General features: G+C 35.4%; 1 protein-coding gene and 1 long non-coding RNA gene across 3 annotated transcripts in view; one reads left to right on the forward strand and one right to left on the reverse strand.

Annotated features, from left to right (window-relative positions):
* Positions 1–18,320, forward strand: part of LOC563017 (neurexophilin-1) — a 70,540-nt gene that overhangs the window by 14,838 nt on the left and 37,382 nt on the right. The gene's annotated exons all lie outside the window — the stretch shown is intronic.
* The window catches only part of LOC103910239 (uncharacterized), a 37,410-nt gene that overhangs the window by 4,054 nt on the left and 15,036 nt on the right, over positions 1–18,320 (reverse strand). For both annotated transcript variants that reach the window (XR_012400927.1, XR_002456932.3), the window contains exon 3: positions 2,953–3,002. This is a non-coding gene — a long non-coding RNA (uncharacterized lncRNA). The remainder of the gene's footprint in view (positions 1–2,952; positions 3,003–18,320) is intronic.

Consider the following 18,320-nt stretch of genomic DNA (forward strand, 5'->3'; position numbering starts at 1 on the left):
ACTACAATTCTGGATGAAAAACTGTTTTATATCTAGCACATTTTCAGTTATGTCTCACTCTCTCTCTCGCACGCTTTTTCCTAAAGTGACTACTGTATGCTTAATGATTGGCCGGCGGGCTTCAGGAATTACACTTATTAGTAAGCCATACTTATATACTATTTCAGACCAAATATTCAGAGTAGCATGGTAAACAATAAAGGGAGCATCTCACAGGCTGTCATTGTTCAAATCAATGTGAATATAAAAGCATCTTCACCTCAGGAAACAGGCTAAGTGGAATAGCGCTATTTGCTGATGTTTTGTTGTTAAACTAAATAAAAATCTACATTATCGATGTTGTAAAAGGATCATTTGAAACTAAAAGTAGTCACATTAATCGTTCGCCGGAAAATTTCAGTGGCTGAACAAAAGTTCTGTGCATATAACTCATTCATATAACACGACAATCTAGATCAGCTTTGCGTGACTAAAATAGTTTTAGAACATAACATTACCAGTCTAACTGAAATACCTCAGCTATGGTGTTGTTGTCCTTCCTCCAGCATGCAAAAGTAACTCCAATATTGATTCAGGATTTTAAAAAGTTTTGATACAGCATTTGATTTTAGCACTGTCACTTGTGTCCACGTGACTGTGGCCAGTGTAAATGCGCATCGGTGGATCTGCATGAACAGAGGTGCGCAGTTGCTCAATTTGCTGACAGACCATTTGGACTACCTATCAGAAGAATGGGAATTATCGGCCTGACAATATTTATTTGGATGAATTTTATTTTTTATTTTTCCAGAATATATAAATACATATGAACACATTTAGATCATTTACTTTGATTTGTGCTATTGGAATGTAAAGAGCACAACAACCAGCACAACAAAAAATGTTTCTGTAGACAATCACCTACTGCACCTTTAATCTAGTGAAAGAATACTCAATCTTTCAATATATATTATATTATATTATATTATATTATATTATATTATATTATATTATATTATATTATATTATACACTTTTGTCCTTTCTTTCTTTCTTTTTTTTTTTTTTTTTTACAAAATCTCAACATTTCATTGTGAGATTAGGGTGGTAACCCCCAGCCCCTGAGCCACAGGAACACATTTTGCTAAAAGTTAAGCAATAAAAAATCTTTTGGTCAAAGTTAGAACTGAACAACTGAAAAGTAAAGTGAACATACTTTTAACATGCGTACTCTCATGTAAAACAACATTGAACTAAATTTTGAAACTGATGAGAGCCCTGTGTAAAATGCCACAGAAAAGCAGGGAAATAAAGCGAAATAGTTTACTATCCATGGTCAAATCTCTCAGCAGGATTTTGAAGTTACTTGAGTAAATAATAAGTTTAAATTCAGCACTTATTTTTGTCATTAGATGTGCATAACAGGGTCCCATTCAGGCCTAGAATGGAGCAGTATGTTGTAAGTGTTCTTCAGGCTAATGTAAAGCCCTAGAGTGATAGCACAGTACTGTTCCTTGGAAATGATATCACTGTAAGAGTCACCCCTTAATATTAGACATGACTTTACTTACAAGAAAATTTATCAAGAGTCTCAGTTTTGTTCCCCACCCTTTTTATATTCTTGCTCTCTCTCTCTCTCTCTCTCTGATTCTTGATGCGTTCCATGAATGAGCCTAACAAGTGCAAATGGGGTCAAATAGATGAGATCTAAACTGCCTGTTAGAGCCTGTCCTATAATACTATGGAGAATCCCATTACTCTGCGCATCAGCTGTGCTCTCGGTCATGGGGGAAAGCAGAGAGAACAGATATAGTTTATGATGGTGTTTGGGTCTTTGACAGAATCAAACCTCTCTCCCATTAGACTGTCCTTTCCACTTCTGCCACACAGCTATACCTAACATTACATATAAGACCATCAGTAATATTTACAAGTCAAAATTGTAGAAAATACACTGTACAAAATATTCATAAATTAGCGGTTTTACGTATTTTGTGATTTATGTTTTTATTTTTCTCCATATATTTATGGTTTTCAATTGCCTTACATGACATTTATCGGTCTTCTAACATCTTTTAACCTTGAAAAGCTGGAAAAAGTGACTTATTTGAACAATTTAATAGTTTGAATTGATGTATTGTCTGGGTTGCTGTTGTATATTACGCTACAAAACCTTGTAATAAACAGCCAGTAGATTTTCTGTTATTTTACAGGCTTATTTTTCTATAGATTTCTTCTTATACATTATATTATTTAATGCTACTAAACTGTCAATAAAAGTCCCTTTGTTCACATTAAAAGTCGACAGATCAGAGATCAAGGTCCTATAATGGAATTTTTAACCTTAAAGAAACACTTGTGAATCGTTTTTTGGTGAAAAAAAGTGGTACTCAAATTGCCTGAAGAACCATACTGAATAGAAAGAACAATATGGAATTGAAATTGTGCAACTAGTTTCACATATCTTTACCATTCTGTTGCTCTTGGGAGGCATTAAGAAAATGTGGCTGGCTTTTCTTCACTGCAAATGAAGCCATATTTAATTTACACACAATGCTGTTTATTGTTTAGTTTTGTTGGTGGTTTTCTTATGCCACAAAACATGTTTTAAGTTTAATTGGATGCGCAGCCTTTGGCTTAAAGAACAAAGATATGGAAATTGTTTTAAGCTCACTTTTAAAGGTTTGGGGTCAGCAAGAAGTCTCTCATGCTTAGCAAGTCTCTGTTTAAGTGTAAGTAAAAGCTATTCTTATTTGTTTGCTTGTTTGTTTGTTCAAATGATCCAATCAGATTCATTTGATATTGAGTGTCTGCTAATATAAAGTACCAATCCAATACTTGTGTTTTTCTAATGCTAAGTGCACTTTAAGCCAGATTTTTCAAAGCAATCCAGTGAATATGCTTACAAACATATGCAACAAATTAAGAAAAAAATCCAACCTGTAATTTGTAGTTTAATTATTTACTCACTCACTTTCATTTGGCTCTTTCCCTTCTTCCGCTGGATGCCCTTTCTTCTACATGCTGTAAAACATATTCATAAATTAGCAGTTTTCCATATTTTGTGATTTATTTTTCCCCCCCACTTATTTATACTTTTGAATTGTATAAAGGGGCCTTGACCTTACTTCCGACAAGTTTTAACTTAAAAAGTTTTAAAAAGTGACTTTTATGAACATTTTAATAGTTTAAAATAATATATATTGTCTGAGTTGTTGTTGTTGTACATTACAGTTCAAAAACCCTCTAATAAACTGTCAAACTGTCAGTACATTGTCTGTTATTTAACAGACTTATTTCTCTCTATAGAATACCTTACACATTATTTCAAACTACTAAAATGTCAATAAAAGTCACTTTGTTAACATCAAAAGTCGACAGAGCAGAGATCAGTGTCCTGTAATGCAGTTCACAACCATGAAAACACTTTGGAATCACAAAATACTAAATAATAAAATAATTATCAGATGTTTTTTACAGAGTGGTACTCAAATGGCTTCGCTTAAAGAACGATACTGAATTGGAAGAACAACATGGAAAGAGACTTATGAAACTGTGCTTCTAGTTCCACATAATCTTTATAGTGCTGTTGCTCTTGGGAGGCAATAACTCATAGCACGAAAACATGTGGCTGGTTTTCCTTCACTGCAAGTGAAGCCATATTTAATTACACACAGTGTTGTTTATTGTTTAGTTTTGTTCTTGGTTTTCTGATGCAACCAAACATGTTTTAAGTTTAATTGGATGTAAAACCTTTGGCTTATGGAAATCATTTTACGCTAATTATTAAAGGTTTGGGGTCAGCATATAGTGAAAGTAAAAACCCTCCTTATTTGTTTGTTCCCGTGATCCAATAAGATTTATTTAATATTGAGTGTCTGCTAATACAAAGTACCAATCCAATACTTGTGTTTAAGCACTTTGGGTCTTAGAAAAGCACATTATAAATAAATGTGTTATTATTATTAATTTTTTTCTAATGCTTAGTTCACTTTAAGCCAGGTTTTTCGAAGCAATTCAGTGAATATGCTTACAAACACATGCAACAAATTAAGAAAAAACCCAACTTGTAATTTACAGATTAATTATTTTCTCACTCGCTTCCTTCGCTCATTTTCCTTCTTTATCATGGTTGGCCACAGTGGAACAAACCACCAATTATTCTGACACATTTTTACCAGTGGATACCCTTCCTGCTATCACTGTACAAAATTGAAAATAAATAAATAAAAATAAATAACTTATTTAAAAAAATAAAAAATAAAAAAAATAAATAAATTAGCAGTATAGATATTTTGTGATTTATGTTTTATTTTTTTATTTCCCCTGTTTATTTATGCTTTTGAGTTGCATTATATGACCCTGATCTTTCCTCCAATAACTTTTAAACTTGAAAAGTTCCAAAAAGTTAATTTTTATTAACATTTTAATAGTTTAAAATGATATAATGTCTGGGTTAGTGTTGTATATTATGCCACAAAAACCTTGTAATAAACTGCCAGTACATTCTGTTTTCTGTACAGACTTTTTTTCTCTCTAAATTAATTTTTGCATTACATTAGTTCAAACGACTAAAATGTCAATAAAATTCACTTTTTGTTAAAGTGTAGAGTTTAATCGTTAACATCAAAAGTCGACAGAGCAGAAATCAAGGTTGCATCATGCAATTCACAACCATATATAAATGAAAAACACTTACGAATCACAAAATACGGAAAATGTTAATTAACAAATCTTTTTTACAGTGTAGCCCAGCACTTAAATTACACTAGCTCGTGAACCCTCAGTGCTGGGAAATACACACTCTCACATTCACACACAAAATTTCACACTAGAGCAAATTTCATCTGTGCAGCATGTCTTTGGACTGTTGGGGAAATCAGAGCACCCGGGGGACACCTCAGAGAGAACTTGCAATCTATGCAAAGAAATGCATCCTCCCTCTGCCGGGACATTATTGCTGTGAGGCAACCATGTTAACCGCTAAGCCACAAAAGATTGCAAAGGATTAGTAAAACAACAGTGTACCAAATAAATGTCAGCAACCTGCAATGTTGAGATTTAGCCAATATGGCATAGCAATTTTCAACTCATCCTTAAATTAATCTGTTGGGATTCAGCTTAAAATCATCAATTCTATTAAAATATGCCATAAACCTTTAATAATTGCAATAAACCAACAACTAAGCATCTTAATTGCATTATTACTACTCCATTATTATTACTACATTAGTATTGACCAAACTGTTCATGTTCTCAGATGTGTAGTGTTGTTTATACCACTTGATGTCATATATTTCGGTTATATTACAGTCGTATACATATATTCAAAAATGACTTTTGCTGCTTGTTTAAACTGCTTATTTAAATTAAGTTGAAACAACACAATTCTTTAGGTTATTTTTTGAGACTTTAAAAAAAATAATCTTCAATCCACTTAAATTTTTTTTAACTTTAAGTTAACTTCAATTAGTGAATCGATTTGTGTTGTGACAACATGAAGAAATTGTGTGGAACCCAGCATTTTTTAGCATGTAGGCAAAATGTGTATTTGGATGCTGCTGGAAATTAGGTATTATTTGAAATATTTCTGTCACAAAAACATATTAATCAGCTTCATAAGACATCTGTTAACCCCACAGTGTATGGGTTAGTTTGATGACGAATTTATGTGCTATTGAAAGCTTTAAAATAAAAGCTAGTCAACAACTTTTCAGAAGGAAAAGATGAGGATAGAATTTAAAACTACTCTGAATGTGTTCAATTGAAAGAAGGAAAAAAAAAAAAAAAAAAAAAAAATATATATATATATATATATATATATATATATATATATTCATCTTACATACATATAATCACTTTAATACATATATACATATAATCATTCATTTTCTTGTCAGCTTAGTCCCTTTATTAATCTGGGGTCGCCACAGTGGAATGAACCAACAACTTATCCAGCACGTTTTTACGCCGCGGATGCCCTTTCAGCCACAACCCATCTCTATATATACACACACACACACACACACACACACACACACACACACACACACACACACACACACACACACACATCAAGGATGAGTACATTACGAGTTAATTTTAATTTCTAGATGAACTATTCCTTTAATGTAAGTCTCTTACTGTCTGCATACATTTTTCCAATACAATTGTCTAGTACGCGTTTTAGTGTGCATCTATTCACACATTATCAAAAGTATAGTTCAGCCAAACAAATGAACATTTATTCACACGCAGATGATTTCATAGCTTTATGAGTTTCTTTTTTTTTGTTGAACACAAGTAATTTGAACACGTTAGAAATATTTATCCAGAAGGAAAATCAAACAGTCTACTATAGGAGTCAATTTCCAGTATTTTTCCAAAAACATCTTCTGTGATCAACAGAAAAAGGAACTCAGACAGTTGTTTAACAAGTGAAGGTTTAGTAAATGATGACAGATTTTTTTATTTAGGGTGAACTATCCCTTTAATAGGCAGTGTGTTTGACCAACATAGGCTCATTATGAAAATGTAGCCCTGTATACATTTCTGGAGATCGCAAATTATGTAGCCAGAAGCACGTATGGCTGCATTTCATTTTTAAAACGAACAATGCGGGTCAATCGTGCTTTTGAAAACACTATTGGTTGGGTTTAGGGAAGGAAGAGGGTGGGTCAGCCGATCGGTCAGTCATTCAGTCAGTCTACAGTGGCCTCGGGCAGATTTACATGTGAACAGCAAGTGTGAATGGCACTTGCGGGAGAAATCTGAGATCTCAAAAAGCATATACAGCGGCCTCTGGTGGATTCACGAAAACAAAAACTGCAAAAAAACTTAGCTTCTGGGACGTATTTGGCGCTCTCCAAAAATGTATATAGCGGTATATATTCAGAATGCGCCTGTGAACACACAAACTCTCTCTTTCTGTCTCCATACTTAGCCCACGTCACTCTTTCCCAACCGTCCAAACCTGTCTCCTTTTTCTCAGATTAGACCATGCTGATTTGCACTCGTTTGCACGTTCGCTCTGTCAATACGGTATAATGCAAAAATTTGATAGCCAATTCAGCAGCCACTGTCTCGCCATGAATACTGAATTAGCCCTGGGTTCAACAAGCCTCGCTGAATGGAGCTCATCCAAATCATTTCAGATGGTCAGTTCAAGTGGGATCGGGCCATGCGAAACTGGGCGAGGAGACAGAGGTGAAGAGGAAGGAAGGAAGGGAGAGACTGATGTTTGTCCTGCATCCGGGGTCAAAAGTGGGTGTTTATTGCGCTCTTGTGACCCCCTTGAAGCCCGCATCAATTATTCATTAAGAGTCAAACGGCTTGTTTCTTGCGCGAAATTACCTTTCTCTCCCCTTTGTGTTCTCGCCCTCCCTCGCGCCTCTTGTCTTGGTGTGGAATAATTAGTTCTAAGGGCAGAGCCGTTTGCAGATTTTAATCATGTAACAGAAGGAGAAATCTCCCAGCGTGAGCGGATGAGGTCTGTTGCAGAAAGCGAGAGAAATAAATGTGTCGGCGAACACTCAGGAATCTGAGTGGGATCTGGGGCCTTTAATTAAAAATTGATGTCATATTAGAGATGGAGATTTCAATCCAACAGCCTGAGGAAACACGGGAGCGCACGGCTCTTATTGAGAGACGGAGAAAGGGAGAGGTAGTTTTCATTGCACCCTGTCTGCTTCCCATCCTCTGCTTCAATTATACCGAGTGATTTAGAAAATGAAAATCTCATCTCATACGTATTGTTTTCTGCATAACATTCAAACTTAATTTGACACTCAGGTTAACAGCACAGTGGGTTTCTGATGGTCCATAATAACAAGTGTGTGTGTGTGTGTGTGTGTGTGTGTGTGTGTGTGTGTGTGTGTGTGTGTGTGTATGTGGGCGCGTGTACTCAGAGGTTCATCCTAATCAAAGCACCGACCTAAAGACGTATTGGCAGAATTATTGACATACACTTATAAGTTACCTTGATTTATTTTCTACATTTCTCTTCAAAGATTTGTAATGAGGACAGGCATGTCTTGTCAGTATCCTTCATTCTCTGACTGAAATGCCGTGGCTGGTGTGGATATATATATAAATATATTTTTGGCTGATGATAGTAATTAATCGTCAGAGTTGTGCAAACACTGTTCATACTGTTTAAAATTAGCTAAAACTACACTTTTTTCTTTCTTTTTTTTTTTTGAACAACGTAATTTTTATGTTGACTTCACTTAAACTTGTAAAAACTAATGCTAACTTAATTCCTTCATGTTTTCCCAACACAAGTTGATTGTGTGGAACCCAACATTTTTTACAGTGTTGTGGCGAATGTGGACTGGAATAGGGACGTGTCTAATAATTCTGACTTCAACTGTACATCAAAGTAAAAAATACAGGTAAATATTTTTAACCAATAAAAAAACTAAATTTAAATAGAAATAGTTTATCTTTATAGCTTGTGATTAATTTGTTTCTTTCATTTATTTATGCTTTCAAATTGCGTTGGAACCCTGATCTTTGCTTTGACAACTTTTGATATAGAAATTATATATATATATATATATATATATATATATATATATATATATATATATATATATATATATATATATATATATATATATATATATATATATATATATATATATATATAATTTTTTTTAATTAAAAAAAAAATTAAATATATTTTCAATTTTTTTTTATAATTTTGTGATGATTTTTTTTTTTAAATAAACTGAAAATCCAGTGGGAAGTTAAATAGAGTGAGCCTTCATTTTATAGATTAGATGAAAGGTTTGAGGAAATTGTTATTAACACTGGTTATTAATAACACTATTGCTCCCAAGCTTTGATTACTGAACATTCAGAGAAAGAAAATTCATTTATTTCAATTTGATTTACATATTAACATGCTCTGTATGCACTTTAAACACCATTCATTCAATCTCATTCAGCTTAGTCTCTATTTCAGATATTGCCACAGTAGAATGAATCACCAACTATTCCAGCATATGTTTTATACAGTGGATGCCCTTCCAGCTGTAAACCAGTAGTGGGAAACACACACTCATACACTATGGCCAATTTAGTTAATCAAATTCACCTATAGGACATGTCTTTGGGCTGTGGGGGAAATCAGAGCACCTGGAGAAAACCCATGCAAACATAGGGAGAACATGCAAACTCAACACAGAATGCCAACTGGCCGAACCGGGACTCGAACCAGCAACCTTCTTGCTGTGAGGTGACAGTGCTAACCACTGAGCCACCATACTGCCACCATACTTTTAAGACCTGAGACATTCTATTAATAGACTTCAACCGAATTATGCTATTCAACATCAAAAAGTTGCTACGGTACTCTGATAAAGGACATAAACTGAACTAACTGATCACATTTCTTTGCCTCAGAAAGAAATTTGTGTCAGCGGACAGCAGCTCTCGGCTTCAGTAGGGTTTACATTAATCGCGGTGCCTGTTCCTTTAAACGGCTAGGCAAAAGCATGTACCTCTTTCTTCAGTGCTATCAGTCTGAAACTCTGTAATAGTGTATCTGTCTGTTCTGCTATTGCCTGGGGAGATGTGATTCAAAGGGCCAGAGCCGGCTGCACACTCTCACACACTCGTTATGGAATATTTCAGCCCTCTGAGGCCACAAGGTTGCTGTTTTAAAAGGTTACCCACAGCAGACTGCAATCCTACCTCTGATAGGAGCTTCATTTAAATCCATATTGAAAAATTCACTTCAAAGACGACAAGTTATTATACGCCAGATGCTTCTCTCTTTTTTTCACCCTCAAACGGAGAATTTTCATAACAATATGAAAATAAGTACACATATTTAATTAAATCTACTTCAATGTTTCACAGTATGAAAATCCAAACAGTATTGAGACGATTAGGGCCTAGAGCAATATTGTTATTCATAATGGTGGAAATGAAAGAAAGCTTGCATTTATTTTGTCTAGAATTCAGTACTCAAGTACTGTGCAATTTGGTGGAAAGTGGCATCAAGGAAAGCTCAAATCACATTTAATTTCATTAGCAAATTATGATAATGTTTGCATACACATTTCAATGAATTGAATGTTAGTTTCCATTTCCAAAATCAGGGTATCTGTAGGGTCTTAAAAGTGTGGAAAATAAAAAAAGGGGAAATGAAGCACAAGTTTACATTATTTTGTAAATAGATTTTCACTTTAATTGAAATATATGTTGCAAACTTGATTAATGTAACCATTTTTCAGAAAACGACATGTTTTACTATTGATTTTAGACCTATGGCACCATCTTGGAATGTTGCTGTTTCTGATGTCACGGGGTTGGTTCCATTCCCTCAGCTGAACAGATACAATGGAAGTAATAGACTAAGTAATGAACTAAAATCGGAAACTGGAAAGCTTAATTTAACCCGATGCATGAAGTTGTGGGTGTGGAGCTGGTGCAAGGTATCAGATGTGTGTCTAATATATATATATATATATATATATATATATATATATATATATATATATATATATATATATATATATATATATATATATATATATATATTCTATTTGTATTTTTCCCTAATAAATACTGATCATTTGAAGCGCTTTGTATGGCTGTATATTTATTACATTTTTATTTTTTCCTCTTTTAATTACATATCATTTGGTGCGCTTTGGTCCACTCTCTGTATTATGGAACACTAACCGTTTTTTTACTAAGCGGAAATTCAAACCGTTTCCCTGATGATGTTTGACGATAGCAAAATTAGTGAAATAAATGCTAAAACTACCAAAAATACCTGCCGTGAGTAGCATTCACCATCAGGAGGCGCTCGTAGGAGAATACTGCTTTACAATCCCAAATAAATAATGCAATGCAACATCATTGCCAGACAGCTCCACCCTTTCTGCTACGTGAGCAAAGCTGCGGTCATTGAGTGCATAAAATGTCCATCACATCATTTCACAGGTTGAATAAGTGCATCATCTGGGTAATTAAAATGCACTTATTATATTCAGAGTTTTCAGTGTGAATGCACTACTTACGCTATTTATACTACAAAATGGTGAAGAAAGTGCGTAATTTGGGACACACCTTTACTGTTGATCATCAATTGGCATCAATAGCCCTTTAGATAGGCTGGAACTCATCAAGGGTTAATGAGCAGACGCAGAGTGAACTGTGGAGGTAGAGTTGGTTGATCTCCGTTTGCAGAGTTATTTCATTTTAGTTTGTTATAAACAGCAGACACGTACAAAAGAGGGGTTTGGGTGCTCGAGCATCTGCCTTTTTTTCCTCTCTGAGAAAGTTCTCCCTCCTTTGCACACAGATCCCCTGGCATCAATAGCCCTTTAGATAGGCTGGAACTAATCAAGGGTTAATGAGCAGACGCAGAGTGAACTGTGGAGGTAGAGTTGGTTGATCTCCGTTTGCAGAGTTATTTCATTTTAGTTTGTTATAAACAGCAGACACGTACAAAAGAGGGGTTTGGGTGCTCGAGCATCTGCCTTTTTTTCCTCTCTGAGAAAGTTCTCCCTCCTTTGCACACGGATCCCCTATCCGCAACACGCACGACACTCTTCATCTTCACGATTAACTCGTGCCTCAATCATTAACAAGCGCCAGTTTTGCCTCCAAAATATTTTTCAAAATGAGAAACCAACTTTTTTGTGGTACAGAAATTGCCATGTGTGCTATTCTACTATGCTGCTGAGGAGTAGAGGATGTATGCAGCACAGAATGATGACGCATGTCGCTCGAATATTATGTAAAGTCACATGAAATCCGACATAACCGTTTACACTGCGGTCGCATTGCAAAACATCAGATCTGTGTCTGATTTACGACTACATATGAAAGTGGCACAGATCTGACCTGAAAAGATCAGGTTCCATGCATTTTGGGCTGTTCACACTATCATTACCTGAGTCACATGTGGGCAAAAAAAATCAGAGACGGGCCACATTTGGCTGCAGTGTGAACATAGCCTCAGTCACAATCATCAGCAATCGAGCGTTTGCAGATTGCTAGAGAACTACACATATGCCACTTAAATAAACTACAACTCCCATCATGCACCTCACACACACTAGTTCCAGATCTTTCCCTGACTACCCAAACAGCTAATGCTTGTAAGGACTGATAACCAGGAATATAAAAACACTTCACTCACACACACAATTTGCTGAGTCATGTCAACTGTAAGCATTTCAAAGCATTTTCATTGCCTTGTTTAGATGTGTTCTTGAACCTTGTTTGGTTTTATTGGTGGACAAAGTGAGGCTTCATGAAACACTGAAACAGTCAAAGGAAATGTGTCGAAGCTTTGAAGCGTTTCAAAACCCCACTCTACGGTGACACCTAGTGGTCAATTTTATTGGTCAATTTTATTACTCTGGAACAGCTGCAGCAAATAAACAGTTAAGCAAATTGAGGTATTAAACCCCAATGTTGTAGAGTTGAAGCTTCAAGTGATTTAGTGGAGCAGTGAGAGTTCCTGGCTAGCATGCAGAGATAATGGGTTTGAACCCTGGGTGATACAGCTATAGATGTTAGTTCTAAAATGTTTTATTGTTGTAACGTGTTTTATTTTAACATTGGTCTGAAATGCGAATAAACACTTTTTATTCACACAAAAATATGTTGTCTTGGTTATAAAACAGGGTTTTTGCTAGATCAGACACGGTTACAGACAGAAGTTACAGAGAATTATTAATACTATTCATGAAATTTCCCATTTATTGTATTTTATTAACGTCTAACCAAACCTTAAACCCAACCCTAACAGTACTGTAAAAATAAATGATGCTATATCAATGTGTGTAACCACAGCTGTATTCTAAATCTAGACTACACCATAAAACTGTAACATTATTAAAATACATACAATCATAATTTTGGAGTATTTGTGCAAGTCGGGATTTAAACTCAAAAGCCATTTGCAGCACAGTGACAATGTGCACATGCACAGTGCACTAGGCTATATAAGACAGTTTTATTCTGACTAAATGCCAGGTGTCAAAACTCTTCTGAAATAATCGATGCTTTAAATTGCTGCAGTCACATGACCATGCATTTCAAAACACTTTAGGCACATGATCTGTGTGTTTTAAATCAACTTATTCACATAACCTGGGTGTTTTAATTCATGCTTCAGTGCAGTTTTTTGAAACACTTGCGGTTCAAGATCTCAACTCAAAACGTCAGTTTCACGTCAGCCATCCCCAGTGGTTTAATCAACCCAGGCTCATTCTGAAAACGTAATCCCGTAGACGTTTCTAGAGACTGCGAATTATGTAGCCGGTGTTACGTATGGCTGCATTTCATTTTTTTAAGCGAATGCTACGGAGCGGTATGACGCCGTTTCTTTTCACACTTACCGGCTGACGGCTGAGGGCTTTCCCGCTGCAACCAGTTTGTCCAGTTAGCTTGTTGTCGACGAACTTGAGATGCAGAGAGGAGCTGACCACGACGATGATGACGACCGTGCTCAAGTCTGTGAAAGAGCGATTCCATAAATCGGGTAAGGCAAAAACAGAATCCAAAAACTAAAATGAACGAGTGAACAACAGGGTGTGAACGTGGTAAAAATCAGACGAGGGCTTTGATTTTCTCGACGGCTTTTGTAAATTGTTGGTTGGGTTTAAGGAAGTAAGTGGGTGGGCAGGTCAGCCGATTGGCCGGTCGCACAGTCAATCAGTCAGCCAGACAGACGGTTGTTCGACAGCGGCCTCTGGTGGGTTCATGCGAGAACAGCGCAGGTGGGAACGGCACACACGAGAGACATTTGAGATGCAAAAAAGCACACAGAGCGGCCTCTCGTGGATTCGCGAAATAAAACTGCAAAAACAAGTACCTTCCGGGATGTATTTCGCGGTCTCCAAAAAACGTCCACGGGACTATGTTTTCAGAATGAGCCTGGGTTGGGTTTATCGTTTATGTTGTTTTGCTGCCTGTCCTGACCATTTGCCTTTGACCTTGATTACGATTTGAATTACCTGCATGCTCCTGTCTGTCCCTTTTTTGACCTTTGAATGCCTGACGAATCTCTAAATAAACTGCCTAAGGATCATTATTTCTATTGCCGACACTCACAAATTACATTCCAAATAACTCCATATAAAAGCCAGAAACTAAATTATGATTTCTGAAAAAACAAGTGACAATATTTTTCTTTTTCATGGCTTATTAGAGATTTTTTAAATTCATGACACGTTAGTCTCCAACATATATTCAATTATAAAGCAACAAAAACTCAGCAATAAAATGATTTTCAGTCAAGAGGACGTAGATACAGATCCTCATGACACTGAGAAAACAGATTCTCCTCCGAATAAATCAGCAGAATGGTTGGTGCTTGTGTCTGCTGAGTAAAATGCTGCTGTCGTCTCTTTAATTGGCCTCGGTAGTGCGGTGTGTTACTGTCCCTTTAAGAGACTCAGGTAGAACGTTGTGCCAGTCTGTTTTTAATTGGCTGGGGTGAAACTGTGTACCTGTCTCTTTAAATGGCTGTTTATTGCCTGTGGAGCTGACAGGCCCACACCGGTCATCTCCCTACTCTTCTCTAAACTGCCTGCATTGTTCTCTTTCCCCCAGCTCCCACTCTTCTCTTCTACAGTTGTCTATCTCTCATTCCAGCTTTGAATGTTGTTTGCCTGCTCTCCAGATGCCTTCTTCATTAGCCGAGATGCTGTACCTCCAGCTCATCCCACATCCTCTACCCTTTTTTTTTCCTTTCTCCCTCTGGCTATGTTCGGAAAGCAGTATAGTGTCTCTGCATTACAGTATGTGTTCAACGTACACATTTGTGCAGACTGTGGAGTATTATCCTGGAATTCACTATTGGACATCGTTTTGCTTCACTATGTTATTTTTGGGCTCCAACTCTGTACTCAATTGAGCAGCACAATGTTTTGATGATAATAAGAAATAATACAACATTGATAATAATAAGAAATGATTATAGAGCACCAGCTCCAGTTTCCCACACAGTCCAAAGACATGTGGTACAGGTGAATTGGGTTGGCTAAATTGTCTGTCTGAGTGGAAATGAGTGAGTATGGATGTTTCCCAGAGATGGGCTGCAGCTGGAAGGGCATCTGTTGCGTAAAACATATGCTGGATAAGTTGGCGGTTCATTCCGCTGTGGCAACCCCTGATTAATAAAGGGATTAAGCCGAAAAGAATATGAATGAATATTGAGCACCAAATCAGTATACTAGAATGTGTTCTGAAAGATCATTGTAAACACAGGAATATGGAAAAGGAGTTATTTTAAATGGGTGGTGCAGTGTGTAGCACTGTCACCTCACAGATAGAAGGTTGCTGATTCGAACCTCAGCTAGGTCATTTCTGTGTGGAGTTTGCCTGTTTTCCCAGAGAAAGTGCATCCACTGTAACATGTACAGGATAAGTTGGCAGTTCATTCCGCTGTGCAACCCGTAAATAATAAAGGGACTAAGTTGGAAAGAAAATGAATAAATGACTGAGGTATTTTAAACATTAATATTTCACAAACTTAATATTTGTGCAAAACAAAACCTTTTAAAACCTTCATCAAAAGCACACATATATATATATATATATATATATATATATATATATATATATATATATATATATATATAAATTAATTAATTCTTTAAAATATTTAAAAAAATTTAAATCATTTATAAATAAATAAATAATTATATTCTTTAAATAAATTATAATTTAAAGAAATAATTTAAAGAAATATTTACTGACTTTGGGTAGTCAAGGAAAAAGATAAATAAATAAAAAATAAAATGTTTTGGACAGTTTTCCGAATTAGTCCCTGAATGAACCACCAATATAGTCCACAATATTAACCGAATGTTAGTGAGTGAGGGTTGAACTGTGCATAAACATTGACTATGTTTACATGGACATCAGTAATCTAATGATTTGCCTTAATCTGAATAAGACAATAATATGAATTTAAGGTGTTTAAATGAGTTGCTTTTTGAATGTTCCTTTCATGATCCCATTTCATATGTTGTAGCATTTAATTCAATTAACGTCATCGCATTACCACGCTATCCACATTTCCTCCGGAGTTTCATGTAATTTTGGATGTTTAATTTTTTTATTTGTTGACTTTAACTGTGGTTTGGCACTTTCACTTTCATTTAGGAACAAACGAGATATTACAGTAGATGCAATTGTGTATAGACTGTCCTGCAGCAAAATGCTGTGAAAATTCTAGACGAGGGTAATATTTTACATATCTGTACTGCACTTCAATAATGTGACTAAAACTGGCATACTCCACATGTCTTAATTACATTTCTGTTTAGTTTATGACCTTAGTTTGATTAAATTTATTAAAATTCGCTGTTAACATGACTCTTAATCAGAGTATTGTTATAATCGTGTTAAAATTAGATTATTATTGTCTATGTTAACATATTCATTGTCCTTTAGAGCATTTATTTTTATAAGTATGTGTATGAGAAATGTCAATAAATCACTTTTTCAAAATTTTCAACATCAAAAGTCCCATAATGCAATTAAAAAAGCATAAACAAATATCATGCAAGAAAACATATCATAAGAGTATCTCTGTTATCTCATCAATGTTGAGTTATTTACCCTCTTCTTTTTCACTCCTGCTTCCAAAGCATGGGACCAAACCAATCCTTCTGTTGCCTGGAGAAGCACCTAAGGCCTGTTGTCAATAACTTTTAATGAGTCACAATAACCACAATGACAAAACCACCCCCTATGCCCCCATTGCCTCCATCTTCACTGACTCACAACACACACCAGACGGCAATAACACAACTAAATTTCAGCCAACTGGCCCTGTTTTTGGTTTATTCATATAGTGTGTACTGATGAAAACCACGTGAAATTGCTTGAGGAGTGCAGGCTTCTTCCCTTCTTTATTTGCATGGCTCACTTTAAACTGTAGTTTACAACAAATTTCATCCAAGTAAACTTGATGATACAGACAACCTTGCAGAATAATTGACATGAGGCCAGATTTGAAGGGATCGTGTGGAAGCCTGCATTTTTCACAATGTACTAAACAGGGCAAAGGTCATGCATTTTCGTTACTCTGATCACAAGTGGACTGCAGTAAATACATGCTTAAAGGCACAACCTGTAGGTTTTAATTTTTTTTTTAAATATCCAAAAACAGAAAGTGTTCTATAATTTTTCTGACATATGTTCTTACATCATCCCAAATGTTTTGTAAAATGTTGAAATACATAGAAATATGCTATTTTACCAAGTGACATGACTGTGTTTGGTGTCTCTTTAGTAATGATGTCAAATGTTTTCTATGTGCAGCATATTTCTTTTTGACTTAAGCCTGCCGCTCTGATGTTAGTAATTCTATGAAATACAGTGTATGTGAGACATTATAATGCAAAAACATTTCTTATCATTAGCCTCTTTTCCACTATTGTGCTGAACAGTTCTAAGAACAGTCAGTTTAATTGTTTTGCATATCAGCCTAGTATGGCACAATTACAAACCGTTCTCGGCCCATAGTTCTAGGCATGATTAGACAACTGTATTGAGCTGTGCTGGTAGAGCATGTGTGTGTGTGTGTGTGTGTGTGAGATGTCACCACTCTATGCCCGACTAGTAGTTTCTTCATAGCTGGATAAGCAGAAGCACGCCTTTTCTTTTATTCTGTTTAATGGTGTAACGGATCACAAATCTCGCAGTTCGTTTTTTTAGTCACGCATAGGACCATTTTTCGGATCAGCCAGAAATGGGAGAAAACAAATGTCATTTGCTGTCCATTTTTTACAATAACAGTACTGAAAAACACTTTTGGTTTTACCAAACAGAATTTAGAAACTGTAATTGTATTAAAAATAAAATAAAGAAATATTGAGCTGAATAAAAATTAATTGTAAAATATTCAGTACTGTAAAAAATTCACTGTTACTTCTGTTGCTGATAACACTAAATATAGATATCATTATAATTTGTACAAATCATATTTATTTTTAGTCTCATTTTCAATAAATGATTCAGTTATTCACTCTTAAAACTTTATGTTTTATTGCTAGATGTGTCATTTTTGAAGAATTATTCAGTGGCATATTTTTGATGACAATAATGTAGTTGCTGCCTACAACTTTCATTTTTGAGCGTTGTTAATTGCATATGATGCTGATTTTAATTTTTATCGTAAAGTTCAGTGGTTATATCTAAACTGTTATGCCAGTGCTTCTGTGTTATTTGACTGTTCGTAACTTCATCATAACTAACGCAAAAGACTACACTCAAACTCTTTCTTGATTTTTGCATTTTTTAGATTTGAATGCAACAATTTGAAGGATTATTAAACATATGCAAATCACCATCATT

Source organism: Danio rerio, chromosome 3, assembly GCF_049306965.1.
Source record: "Danio rerio strain Tuebingen ecotype United States chromosome 3, GRCz12tu, whole genome shotgun sequence".
NCBI classification, from domain to species: domain Eukaryota; kingdom Metazoa; phylum Chordata; class Actinopteri; order Cypriniformes; family Danionidae; genus Danio; species Danio rerio.